The following is a 15,284-nucleotide window of genomic DNA, read 5'->3' on the forward strand; positions in this document are numbered from 1 at the left end:
TTAAAGACTTCCCTTTGAGGTGGCATATCTCGCGCTGAGATTTCTCTTGTAACCAGAGCTCAGTTATTCTTCTCCGCACATCGATCGGTACTCTTTTCGGCATGCTGCCTCGATAGGAAAAAGGTGAACTTCGTGTCACTGGCATGGTTCAAATATATTCGTATCTCTTTATCAATCTGGCCATCTATATGCTCACAGTTTCGTCAGATGAAACCACCGTCCTTTGCGAGCGTTAGTCACAGTCGCCTACCGGAAATAATCTGATCATATGATAAATAGGAAGCAAAGTAGCAAAAGAAAAAAGTCATCCAAGCACACGAACACGCACGCACGACGGCTTCTGCTCCAACGCGCGTGCATCCGCACACGCGGCTTGTCACAAACACCACCCACCCAGCGCCCCTTATCAAAACGCTAAGGGACACATAGGGCACCGTTTTGTAGCAACACAACGCGAATCTAGGTGCAATACGGAGCAACGTTTGCTTGCTAGGGAGACCGCGCACGCGCAGACCATGGTACTACTTTTCTGCGCGCATACTCCGCCGGCGCGCTGCTGCGTGTCCGGCGTTCCGAATTATTCTGAGAGCGCCTGTACATATCGGCTCGCCAAAGCTGAAGCCTCACTTTTAGTGAAAAACACTTTTATAAATTTTATGTGATCATGTCCTTTGCGGGCTAACTCATCCACCTTTTCATTACCTATTATACTGCACTTATACTAATTCAGCATTTACGCAATGTAAAACACATTACCAAAGTGCACAAAAATTAAGCAGTACCATGATAGGCATGCTCCCTCTCTCAGCCATGGCAGCAGGAGATGATCGACTTGAGACTGTTTGATACTGTTAGCATCATACATGCATGTTCTATTTCGATCACTCCAGTGGCGCACCGACGGGGGGGGGGGGGGGGGGTTCGGGGGCTGTAACCCCCCCCCCTCCCTGAGGCCGACTTAACCCCCCTCTTTTGTTTAACCCCTTTTCTTTCCTTGCGCATTTGAGTACTCCAACTAAGAAGTAAGACGCGCAATCGTCTGCACACTCACAAAAAGCGAATTTTGGGCAATTTCCCGTGAAGAAATTGAAATTAGCACTATTTAGATGGTATTGGCAAACTGTCAACCCCCCCCCCCCCCTGGCGAGATCCTGGGTAGGCTACTGGATCACTCGATATATGAAAAATAAGTTCACACAGGATGCACATGATAAGTGAACTATTGTAAGCTCTACTCAGGTTATTTTAGTGAGTTGGGCATGGGCTACGCGTGTCTATGTATTTATGTAGCAACAACCTAGCTAGCTGATGCACAGCCAGATTTTAGGAAAATGAAAAAATGCATACCATAACAAACAGTTGGCCAGTACCTGTATTGTATTTGACAGCAAACCGAGATTATTATTGCGATAGCAATTATATTAAATTACTTAGCTTCGCAGTGAGCTCAGTGATCACTCGTGGTGTGAAAAGGTATCTGACGTAGTAAGTGGTTTTGTTTTTGTCTTTCTTAATTAGTAGCTGCTTTAGCATGCACATGACAATGAATTGAAGGCTCATATGGTGGAAGACAGGCCCGCACAAAAAGTGAGGAAACATTTATTGCCCATTTTTTATTTTCATAACAAACCAACGAATAGCTATTTTGGTTCAGCTTTGTGAATAATGCGCGACGTGTTTTGCCTAAAAGTGCAAGATTGGTGCGCTCCATTATCTATCTATTCACTATTCAAGTAGCCAAATGAATGGTACCCCCATGAGCACCGTGAAAGAGATCACTGAAATTTGTAGTCAGGAGGCCACAGTGGCTCAGCCTCTGTACCAAACATAAAATCGTTCCAGAAGAAAACAATACTGGTGAACTGGGTATGCATTCACATGTACTATTCAAATCCGCACATCACAAGTAATCTTTCATTGCTTGCTGCATTGCTCACCATTGTACAGACTTTATTGCAGCGCTGTGTGTTTGTGCAGTAAAATAACTTGACAAATCAAAGCTGTGGCTTTTCAGTACACTGAAAGCAACTTTGCGTGTGGCTTAGGTAATATAATGATCCTACATATGGGTCAGCTTAGTATCAGTCGATTTCTTTACTAGTTGTTCACTATTACGCTTGGAACTATACGGTGCCACCAGGCACTGCTGTATTCCTGCAGGCACGCCAGAACAGCTTGGCTATGCACAAACATCCCTTTCCATCGCACTTAAATTAAGGTGGTGCAGATTTGCTGGCAAAATGGGCTTATCATCATAACTGCCTAGCATTCAAAAATGCGTTTGAAATGTAAGGGTGATTGCTGGTGTGACATTTTACATTTATAGTGCAAAACCACATCACTGAACAGGAAGGACACCACACAAATACTCGTGCTGTGACCTCTCAGTCATAATGCATGTAGTTTCCCGAGGTTCCCTCTGTGGTTTTTAGCTGTAAACATGTGAAGCAATCTGTAAATTCGAAAGTGTATTAAGTAAACTGAGACACTATGAAATGCACCATAGCACTGCACGACAAGCAATATAGCACTCAGGTGCACAGAATTTTTTGTCACATCAGCTCTTTGTGGTGCATATATATATGCACTATTTCTAGCTGCAAACAGCATGCATTTCACATTTAGAGCTCAAAATGATCAGTGCAAGAGATTTTTAATGTGTCAGACATTGACACGGTCACCTCTCCATTGCTTTGCACATTGATAGCTGTGTTTGGTGCAACTTGAGTAGCATACATATAATGGACTGCTACATACAACACCCGTTTTTCACTTCTACTTTGACATTCTGCCCTCCGACACAGAAGACAAAAGTACCGACTGGAATTTTTCTTCACATCAATATTCAAAAGGCAAGCAGGTTTTCGGCACCACACGTCTCCATTTTACCTCACATGGCACTTATTGCATGTTCTGAATGTGCATACATTGCCGGTGGAATATCTTGTAATGTGAAAATACTTTGTTTGACGTATTTGCACCTGTATATTTTATACTTACCCATAAATTCTCTCTGCTCTACATGTACAGATACCTCCTTCAGTAGGGGTACGTGTGCAGTGCCTTCATTAGTGCAGCAACCGTTATGAAAGCTGTGAATTCATAACATAGAAAGGCTATTAAATATAAACAAGAAACCAGCAGGCAAGAGCTTCATGACAAGCCAGCTGAGATGGTCGCACTATTGTACAGCTTATTTCCCCCTTGTGCTGTCATACGGTTGCAATCCGATAAGCTCACAAAGGTTTGGGTAATTCCCATTTCAAGTGGTGAGTGACAGTTGCATAAGTACATCTACATCTGCCTATATCAATGACTTAACCATATGTAGCAGCTTCAGCTGTGTGATTATTGGTGTAGATGAAGTGATGTATCACATAGTTCCCGCACACAATCTGATTGGATAAAAGCATGCAGGAATTCGTCTTGGAGATATTGGTTCAGTGGTAGCTTTCCACTAAATTCACTGTTGGATAGATTTCCCTTCATCGAAAGGCCCAAGTGAAAATGAGCCTAGAACTCATGACACCAAATGCAGTCACCATTTATGATTGAAGAACAACATGTGACAGAACGATGAGCAGTGGAATTATCTCACTAGTGTGCAAAGTACTGCAGCTGTGTTCAGTATTTCAGTGCTGGTATACTAAACACAGAACTTTATACGAGTTGTTTAGACGGCGTCATCAACAAGACCCCTCTAATAAGTGATGGCAAAAGATAAATGAAAAACTGCTGCCTCAGGTACTGTCATTGGCCTAAAATATGCATTCTCACATGCAGCAGATACAGTTCATAAACTGGTTTACATACAGGTAAGAAATGTAACCGCATCACGTGATAAAATTTAAATAAGACCAGCTGAGTACCATATAGAGCATCTTTCATGGGGTCAAGTTGTAGTGACATGTCTTGATATTAGAAGTTGTGCTGTTTTATTCACACACATGCATGTAAACGCTATGTACGCATACAATTTGTGTTTACGTGTTACTGTGTGCATAAAATGAACAGCACAATTTACACAATCAATACGTTAATACGAATAAGTTTTTTACTGGATTAATCACAATTAGCTTCGCAATGATTTCTTTTCTCACATGCAGCAACTCAACTGCATGCATACGTTAAGCTGATATTGCTAATATATAGCTGGGCTTGGCTACCATTTCCAAAATATGACAAAATAAAGAAATGCCCATGTGTATGACTGAAATTGATGGTTTGACAATATATTATCTGCCTGGGTAGTAAACTTGTGCAAAAAAAATGCAGCACACTGACCAAAACATTGCGGATAATATAACATAGGGAGCAAATATTCTGCCGGCAGAGTCACTTGGAAAATTTTACCACCAATTCATCCTCATTGGCTCTCTTCAATCACATATCTAATGCTGACATAAATGTGAAATTTCTGTTAAGAATATTCTCATGACAGCCAATAGGCACCCTTTTTATTGTGAGAGCAGCTTAATTCTCAGGCGCAATGCACTGTGGCCATGAAAATGCTTAAGAATAATGAGGTGAGGCACCTCTTTCCATAGTCTGGCAGCACAGCTGAAAAATGTTCAATTAATGAGTGGAAGCATGGCCTGTGCAAAATAAAGATCACCGAGATGGCCACTCATAGTGTCCCACATCCTACATCCACGAATAATAGGTAGCAGTACGTTTACGGCTAGACGAAAATGCACCGGAAAAACACCTAATGGACATACTTTGCAGGCTCAAGTCAGTTTAACACACATTGTTTGGTAATGACTGTGGGCAGAACGAACAACAGGATAAAAAATATAGCACTTCCAAGTCAGATAATGCTGGTCCCTGTGATAAATTATGTTCGCATTAAACTGAAGGCTTGTGCCAAAACAGGTGACACGAACCAGAGAACGAAATAGGATGGATGCACACAGTAACGGCAAACTTTCGTTTAGCTTATTCTGCCTGCATTACTAACGTGACCATAGCTAGCCAGTGAGGAAGAACTCTGGGCAAAATTTCTTGCATGCGATTCTGCTGGCTGCTAGCAGAATATATCACCATACCTGTGTTCAGTCTTATTTTTTTACATGCATATTGTTTTTTGTCAGGGAACGTAAATTTGTACTTAATCATAAGGAAGTATCCATTACGTATGCATACCATATTCATCTACAATACCACTGGTTTCTTCAGAGACTCCGCTTAGTCACCAGCAAAAACCAAGCAGTTAGCATTCTTGGGTATGCAAGCCACTTGCATCACAAAGCTGTTTACTTCGTGCAATCTAGAAATTCCTGATATTCACAACACTGCCCACATGATACAAATCAAGGCTGCTAGAAATTTGCATTCATAGCATTAGTGCTCAGGCGCATCCACATTTCAGGACAGCACAGTATGTCTTGACGTATGTAACTATTATGATGTTCCCTATATTACCCTCACCGATAGAAGCATCTTCAAAAGTGCCGTAACAACTGGTGCAACAAACGACACATGTACGAAGCAGAAAGGTCGGTGTGATAGGGCTTCTCTCTCGGGGTATTACGTAAGAAAACACGATCGGCAACACTTATGCACAGTTCACTTCTTAGCACACGCACATCATGAGTCACATAAAACGAGCACATTTACGCCTAGTACCACTGCGACACATATATATCCCGATTTGTAGCTTGCGAACACTTCGTAACAGCAACAACAGAGCTCGAACCGGCTCGAACGTCGCGGTCACCACGGCGCATCGCAGGCGGCAAAACGGCTCACGCAGTATAGCACACGAGGAATGACAGCGATAACGAGGAAACAAATCTTATCGCTACTGATCTTGTCATCACTTCTAAAGGTTGTAAAGGACTGGCGTTCACCACTTCGCGGCCACAAACTGCATACCCGGTCCGCATGCTTGCGGAGCGGACGTGCGGATTGAGCGCGTATGGGGCCTTAAGGGGTTCACATTCTGTGGTAGCACAACCACAGCAACCTAGGAAACCCTGGTGTAGGGTGGAGAGGAGCGAGCGAACGGAACTGGCCAAAAACCGCCACGCATAGAGGAGCGGGTGAGGGAGCGAAGGAGGGCGAGGAGGGCGTGACGCGTAGCCCTCTAGCGGACGGCATACGAAGCGCACCTTACGCGCCCCTCCGCCGCTGACGTGAGATCATGTAACGAGCGCCAGCGCACAGCTGGCGCGCGCAAGCGAGCGACGGAGCAGGTGCATGCCGGGAAAGGAGAAGCGAGAGAGGAGGGAGTGACGTCAACCCTCCGCTGTGTTAGGCAGGCGTTCACTCTGTGTCAGGTGGTGTGTAGCTCTAATTAGCTTGTTTTATTGCGATAACAATTATATGGACATTTCAACCGGATTTCTGCCGTCCTCGTCGCCGTGAGGTTCTGTATAGATTCCAAGGGCGATAAAACCGTCGCCGCGCTCCGTATGCGCGAGTGAAAGCGCGCGCGGGACGCGCGCTATCACGGAGAGCGAACGCACGGCGGAAAGCAAACACGACCGTCGCGCGAAAGGCCGTGGGGGTATGGGAGGGAAGGGGGGGGCAACGTCTCCTCTGCCAACAACTTCTCTGCACAACTCCGCTGCACTTTGCCCGGTGCAGGCGGTCGCCCGCACCGTCTCTTATCTCCACACAGTTCTGACCTTTGTATGCGCGGTGCATTCGCCGCTCAGTTTCCGTTGAAGAGATTGACCGCGCGAACAATTCCGCCGCTGCGGCTGCTGCGCTTTTTATTTTAATTAATAATGCGCAGGTACCCCTGGCTTAAGTGTGACGCACTGATGACGTCACTTCTGACCTTGGAGTTTCACGGGATCCTGCACTGATGTGGTGGCTATCTAAAGTGTACGTTTGTGTGCTTTGTTTTACGACAATTAGACTTTCCTTAGTTATTTATAATTATTCCTGACACTTAATTAGCTTTTTACTGTACTAAACCTGCGCTCTGATCTCATATCTATCATCAATCATAAGTAGAACAATCGATATCTACCTGTTTTTATTTTCTAAGATTTATTTTTAATTTCGTCCCACCTCGTGGCATACCGGAAGTCGGTCCCTAACCGGAAGTTACTGCACAAGAAACACGAGTGTCACTCGGTGCTCGTGCCGCTAAAAAGGAACTACGTGCACTTGGCAACAAAGAAGTTTTTACTGAGGCCGCCAGTCTTGTAGATAGGCTCAACAAATGATTAAGTGCACTTTTCATCAGTTAAAGGATATTTAAGACCGCAAATAATGACTGGTGTACTAAATCTGCACTCAGTAGTCAATATAATATGCACTGGACGTGTCAACGCGTCTCTCACGGCATTTCTTGCATAGAAACAATACTCCTGAGAAAAAATAAATATTCAGAGCCCTTGCACTATGTGAAGATAGAAGACCAGCGAAGCTGTACTTGTTGATAACTATAGTGAGTTATATGTGGTTAATTTCTATATTGATTGAAAAAAGACACATACATATAACTTCGTTGTTGTTATCGTATTTTATTATCTCTTTATTTTGTCATTATGATAACTATTGCTTTGTGGTCCCTGTGATTTACTGCAATTGGTTACCGATGCTTTTGCGCCCAGTTCCGCTTGTGTTCGCGAAAGCGATCCTCACGGGCACGCCATTGTTCTTCATTGGTCACAGAGCGGCTAGCTGACGTTATGGATCCTTCGGACGACACGCGTTCGGCTATAGCGGCTTCCCGTCTTCTTTGTGCCCGTTCGCGCTGTTTGCTTGCTTGTTCCTCATTTGTGGCGCTTACACACTACAGGAGATTGGCCGTTAAAGGTAAAAGAATAGGGGGAGAGATAAAAACCTAGACCAAAAAGTAAATGCGGGGGATGTATAACGTTTATAATAATTGGGAAATAGATTTATCGGGCAGATATAGAAATAAAAATAATTGTAATTGTACATAAACAGCAAATTTTGTGGGTTATTTTTTGGGGGGGTGACATTAGAATAATTTGGAGCATACAATCATCGATTTAATGAGCTTATTCAATTATTGATTGCGAAAATCAACATGGTAGCCTTCTTGTGTCACAAAGGTAGTCACCAATAGCCTCGCAGATGTTCCTGTGGCTAAAGCACAATGATGAAGCCCCGAAGGAGAGGATATTTTGCGTAGTCAAAGAAATGCCCAATTTTCGGAATGAAAATTCAAATTTTTTTCCTCTGATTTCTAAATCGACGGCATGCTAGTAGAAAGGGGTCAATGCTTTCAGGTTCCTCAACAGGCATGGGGCTACACGACAGCCACATCAAAAGGCACTGCACTCCAGTATATGATACAGCAGCACTGTCTCACCATCCTCCCAGACCCCGCATACCCCACACGTCTAGGAAACAGCGTATCTAGAGATTCGTGCCCTGACCTCACCCTCACTAAAGGGATACAACAAGCCATCTGGCACAACGCGGAGGAAACCCTGGGCAGTGATCACTGCATCCTTGCCACCAGATTGTACGTTACGCATGCACGCCGCCCGATAAAAAAAGATAACACTCACAGATTGGACAGCTTTTCGCAAAGAGCGAGCGGATGACTCCTCGAGGGCTATTGCGGATCTCGAACAGTGGGTACGAGAGCTCCATCAAGACGTAGACAGACATTCAAAACACATCACACTCACCACAGACATCACGGCAGTAGACCCACACCTTCTTCACTTCTGGGAGGCCCGTCGAGGCCTTGTTAGGAAATGGTAGTGCCAAAAGCATAACCGGAAACTGAGACTACATATAGCGAAACTCACGGCAACCGCGGAATTTTATTCTGGGGAGCTCACCCGTCACAACTGGTGACAACTATGCAACAAATTGCAGGGCACTCTTAGCACGGCCAAAACATGGTCTCTACTACGCCATCTTCTTGACCCCACGCAAAGCAAAGCAGTCAGCCAGCAATCAATTCAACGTCTCCTCCACAACCATCCGGGTTCTGACGGCGACATCGTGGAAGAGTGGAGGGTGCGGTACATAGGAGATTTCAAACCCACACAGGGACAACATCCCACGTACAGCGGGGGCGACAACCATGACCTGGACAAGCCGATCACCATCTCTGAGGTGCAACAAGTAGTCCATGCACTCACATGAAACACCACCCGAGGCAAAGACAAAATAAACACAAGCTCCTGCGTAATCTGGATAACCCCGACGTTACCTACTCGCAACAAAGAAACCCCACAAGGTGCCGTTCTATCAACCACCCTTTTCAATATTGCTATCATGAAGCTACCTGATAAATTCAACGCAATACCAGGAATCAGGCATGCAGTATACGCCGATGATATCACTAGCTGGACCACCACCGGTTCTGAAGGGGAAAAACAAGACGCACTCCAACAAGCGACCGACGTCGTCCCGCATTATGCAAGAAGCAGCGGTCTCCGATGCTCCCCCGAGATGTCCGAACTATTACTCGTTCTACAGAAATCCCGTAGAAAACTGAATGAAATACATTACACTCACCCTCGACCGCAAAGAAATACCCACAGTAAATCGCGTCCGCATCCTCGGCCTCCACATACAACAGGATGACGGCGGAGGCCATACACCATCCAACGTCTCAAGCAGACGATTTTCCAGGTCATGCGAATGGTCAGCCGCATCACCACCAAACAACACGGCCTGAAAGAAGACGACATGACCCAGCTCGTCCAGGCTCTGATAATCAGCCGCATGGCCTACGCTGCCCCGTGCCTTCCCCTCACTCCCAAAGAGAAAGATAAACTAGACATACTTCTGCGGAAAGCATACAGGCAAGTGCTCGGCCTACCACCGGGAACAGCCACACTCAAGCTCGAAGCCATAACACAGTAAGAGAAATCATAGACGCCCACCTCCCAAGCCAACGAGAACGCCTCGCCCTCACACCAATAGCCAAGAAGCTCCTAGCGCGCCTAGGCTACCCAACACAGGGTCGAAGCCACGAAAAATCAATCTATCTGGTCCCCAGCATCCGGGAGCATATCAAGGTAGCCGCCATCCCCAGAAGCATGCACCCGGAAACATCATCCAGGTCGTCGCAAAGCTCGCGCAAACACTCTTGAAACAAGATACGGTTATAACCTCCCCACCATACCATACACAGATACACCCCCGAAAAGCCGCCATGGCAGTCAGCGTTGTCGACCATAACCTTCAAGAGATGGTCTCGATGACGGTCCGCACTGCCAACGCCCTCGAAGCGGAGGAGACAGTCATCGCCTTAGCCATCGCCTCTAGTCAAACCAAAGAACACGTTACAATTATTAACGACTCTCAAGCAGCTTGCCGTAGCTATGCCAGAGGCAGAATATCTTTCATCGCCGCCCGACTCCTCAAACAAGCCTCTCAATTACCTGACGTTGAAATAGTATGGACTCCAGGACACGAGTCCCTCGGTGGAAATCAGCGTGAGCACGCTGTAGCCCGAGCTCATGCCACCCGAGCGCCACAAGAGAGGGATACGACCGCATCTATGGAAGCCGTACCATTACAATACAACGTCATATTAGAACACCACAGATTGAACAGATGACAATACGCACCCCCACACAAGATCCTCTCACGCGAAGACGCAGTAGCATGGTGACAATTACAAACCAACACATACCCCCATTTAAGCAGATTACACGCGATACACCCTGCACTGTACTCGTAGAAATGCCTCCTTTGTAAAGACTACGCTTCCCTATATCACACCACATGGGCATGCCCCAAAATAGAGGTAGCCCCGCATATACTCAACCCCACACCCGAGCAGTGGGAGGCCGTGCTGACTAGCTCGGACCCACGTGGCCAGCAACAACTGGTGCGGCGGGCCCGGGACACAGCAAGAGCCACAGGAGCCCTGGACTGAGGGCACCTCCCAACACAAGCAGGAAGACGCCTGGTTGTTTTTTTCTTTCTCGTAATAAATGTTTTTCCTCCTGCTCCTCCTCCTTTCAGGTTCCTGGCAGGTAGGAAATAGAGGGGATGGTGCCAGACCAGACCTGCATCGGTAACATTTTAATTGTGGTATACGGCAGCCTAATTTTGTTATGGAGATCTCTAATTTACGCCTGGGACACCATTTATTGTCCCATGAAGAGGACAAATGATTAAATTCCGGCATTCGGATTTTCAGTTTTGTAGAATCTTGGAAAAGTAAAAATGTTCTAAACCCAGCCGCAGTAACATCGGCCGAAGTAGGCATAACGGACATAACTGGTCCATCAAGAGATATCCGTGGAAGTGTGTCAGCCATTTCATTTAAAAATATACCACGATGTCCTGGAACCCATACGAATCGCACCAGATCTAAGTTTAGAGGGGTTAATCATTTAATTGTATTGGCTACATTTCAGACAGTGCTGTCTGAAGATGAAGTGAGTGAGGTGCATACTGATATGTGAATCAGTCACTATAACCGTGCACTGTTAAATAATTTGAAGGAAGTTTTCGAAAAGCTAAGATAATTGTTGATAGTTCAGCCAGAAATATGGGTGTGAAATCCGGAAGTTGTAATGCATATGACCAGTGACTCACCCGCCTTCTCCTCACTCATTGACGCATCAGTCGTGATCACATTATCTATTCCCAACTGCGTTATATGATCTTGTAATATGCCATTTAAATATATAGGGGGTAGGAGTTTGGCATTCGATCGAAATGTATCATCAAATTCAATCTTTAAATAGGCAAGGGCTAATCTGGGCAAATGATCCCGCGTGCATTAACGTTTAGTGGATCTAGCTCAGCTTGCATAAACAAAACCTGAGGTCTATGTAAGCGGGGCCAATGCTCATTGAAAAATACCCTCATTTCAAAATACAAATAAATACAAATTGTGATCGTCTCAAAGAAGAATCATAAATGGTTAAATATGTATTTACTTTTAGATTGCGCAATCGGCAGGGAAGAGTAGGCAGTCATGCTTCTTGATATAAAACATTGTTAGCAACAAATTTTGGTAAACAAAGACAATTCAGAAAAACTTCCCGCTCTAGAAGAACCAAGGGGTCAATTTTGTATGCTGGCCCACCAGAGAATAGCACGCACCCAAAGTCCAGTAGCGGTCGAACGTACATGCGATAAATCGTTATTAGAGTGCCCCTGCGTAGCCCAGAGCGATGTCAGCCAAGTTTGCCTATCATGCCAACAGCGTGTGATGCCCTAGATTTAACATGACCAATGTGATTTCGCTAGCTCAGTTTTGAGTCGTATACTACACCTAGATATTTGATTAAGTCAATTTGTGGAATTATTTCCTGACGGTATCGGAGAGAGATATTAACCTGTACATTCAACGGAAACAGTCAATTAACGCTTCCGAACATTAAGCGACATTTGAATATCCGCAAACAAAGCTTCAAGTGTTTGTAAGTATGATTGCAGTTTTCTTTGTAGTGAGTGAATATCACTCGCAGATGCAAAGAATGCTACGTCGTTTGCATGTACTTGTGCGGTATGGCACAAAGGAATTGAGCCTAATAAAACGTTAAATAAAACAGGAGAAAGGACAGATCCCTGGAAAACTCCTCTTGATTGATTATATTTTGGCCTCGACAAGCCGCGTTGGGAGCAATAAATTTCCTATCCTTTAAAAATTTGGATATACAGTTTATAATATACTGAGGAAAACTCATGCTATTTAAAACGTTAAGGAGTATGACAGGTTCGACACTGCCATATGCTTTAGCTAATTCAAGGGTCACTAAAGCTGCATACTGCCACCTGTGTCGAGCAAGCTTAATGCGCCCCTTTAAATCGATGTGTGCGCACCATATCGAGCATTCAGGTCTAAATCCAATCTGACATAGGCGCAATAATGTATTATCCGTCAAAAATTTCATGATACAATGTGCAATACCCTTTCTATTAATTTCATAAGATTCGAACTTATTTATCTATATGCATTAACGCTCCTTGCTTTTTAAACAGAGGGATTATTTTTGCAAGTTTAAAGTCAGGAGGAACCCATGAGTTCATGAGGAAGCAGTTAGTTATTAGAAAGGTCTTGTGTGGAGAGGTCAAACAATATTTTCAACATGCCTGATGTAATGCCATCTGGACCCGGAGCTGTGCCAGGGAGCAGCCGAACAGTCCGATAAAACCCGAGCGCTCGCTTCGGCGGTCCTCTTTTCTCTCAGTGAAAAAAGAAGTGACTTGGCGTTTGCTTAGCAATGGCAAAGACTACCGTCAGGTTTCCCGAGGAAGAAGCCGCTCGACTGGAGCACCGTCGAGAAGCTGATCGAGAACGGAAGCGTCGACAGAGATCCGATCCTGAAGCGAGAGCTAAGGAACCGGAAACCAAGCGTCGCAGAAAAGAAGATCCCGAGTTTAGATTGAGGGAGGCCGAGAGTTCGAGTAGGCGAAGAAATCTTAACATTCTCAATCTGCACTGGCATGTAAAAAAAATTATGCGTGGCTCTGCTATCGCAAACACCAGAGACCAGCAGAGAAGGGGGAAGCCCAGCAAAAGTTAGAGTAAGTGTGTGGTTTGCCAATACTTTACTAGGCTTCCCCCAGCTCCGCTGGTCTCTGGTGTATGCGATAGCAGAGCCACGCATATATTTTTCTAGTATGGTGTGCGTATATGTTAACCAATTTGGGCAATCTTATTTTTTATGATGATATTGTTGTGAATCCCTTTAAAATGACCTTATATTCTTTAGGCCAACATCCGTTTGGACATCTGTGCTAAGGCACTTTATACATAAACCGATATATATCCGCCGCCGAAAATTGGTGTTCTACGCGTCTTTGTTCTACGCGTCTTTGATCACGTGACGTGATCCGCCAGAACCTAGCCATATACAGCTTCTCTGTAAAAGGAGCGCAAAGCCAGTGTGAATTGTATGGCTACTTTACACGGTTGTGGAAACGAACCCAAGAAGAGCGCTGTCGTGCACGATTTCACAGTCAGTGAGTACACGAATGGATAACCTTCCCAGCGCTTCTGTGCCATGTCTCGACACCTCTAGCTGTGCGAGGGGGCGAGAGCAGTCTAATACCGTTCTGGAACCTCCCCTCCATCATTGGTGTGACGATTAAGCACTGCAGGTTGAGAGCCAAGTCCAATACAAACACGATGTCTCCTCGTGTGGCTGTTATTCAAGTCCGTGGTATCTGAGTTCGTGATTTTCACTGAATCCAAGTGAATCGATGATTTCATGAATTTAAATTACGGCGAGAGGGAATTAAATACCATGATTGTTAGCCCGATGAGTTATGAATTCCCAGCGAGCCCTGCTGTGTAATATTCCTGGCGAGCTTTAGCGTATGACTGATCCCTATTGAATTCAGCGAAGGATGTTCATGTTATTGGGCGCTTACGGTTAAAATATAAATTCTAAAGGGACCTTTTTTATTTTAAGGCTAGTTAAAGGCGATCCATTGAGTAACCAACTAGACACGTTATTACTAGCTTCCTGGCGTGACTTGCGTATACGGCAGTCTGTCATCAGAAATGAAGATGCAGCGACTCGCCCGAATATTCAACCTCTCTTTGCGGGGCCTGTGCACCCCCTGGTAAGGCCCTCGTACCGCTGATTAATTGTAGCTTGCATGGTGCCCACCCCTAAAAAGGCAGGGCCAGAGATAAGACGCGCCAGAACGTCTCATCTATTTATCTTTATCAAATAGAAACCTCGAGCCGCAATTGGTCTTTCAAGCTGCACGCGTTGCTTCGCTGTCAGCGTATACACTCGGCACGCTTTGGCATTGAAAGTCGACGTTGGCACGCGCTCGAAGTTCGATCCAATCTAATTACGACAGAGCACTCGTACCCGAAACGGCGCAGCCGCAACTCACGCGGGACGCGCGTTAACGACGGCTTGGCCATAAAGCGCCGCAATTTTACGAGAAGCGGCTCGGCGGGTGCTGCACATCTGGTGGTGCCCCATGAGGCGCTTTCTTCTACAGACACCGGCATCACTCTGCTGCCTATGGTTATGTCACGGTATTGTGGTTGCAACAGAGAGAAGTGAAATGACGTACAACAGTTTACATCGGCGAAAAAGTTTCACGGTTAAGGTTCTTTCAGTCTGCAGCACATGGAAAGCACAGCCTATGGAATAAAGCAACACGTGATAACCACCACTGGGGGTTCTTATATTCAGTGATTGTTATGCAACAGGATATACATATATTTGCTGCGGTGCAAGGTTACAGTCAATGAGACTTACACACAAACACACACCGAGAAATACGTCTGCAGCCCACGCATATCAGCGAAAAAGCTGACTTGTACCACATCCAAAAAAATTACGCATTACAGATAAACCGGTACAAAGAGGAACCCTTATATTTAGCAATTATTTTTC

The sequence above is a fragment of the Dermacentor silvarum genome, chromosome 1 (assembly GCF_013339745.2).
Source record: "Dermacentor silvarum isolate Dsil-2018 chromosome 1, BIME_Dsil_1.4, whole genome shotgun sequence".
In the NCBI taxonomy this organism is placed as follows: domain Eukaryota; kingdom Metazoa; phylum Arthropoda; class Arachnida; order Ixodida; family Ixodidae; genus Dermacentor; species Dermacentor silvarum.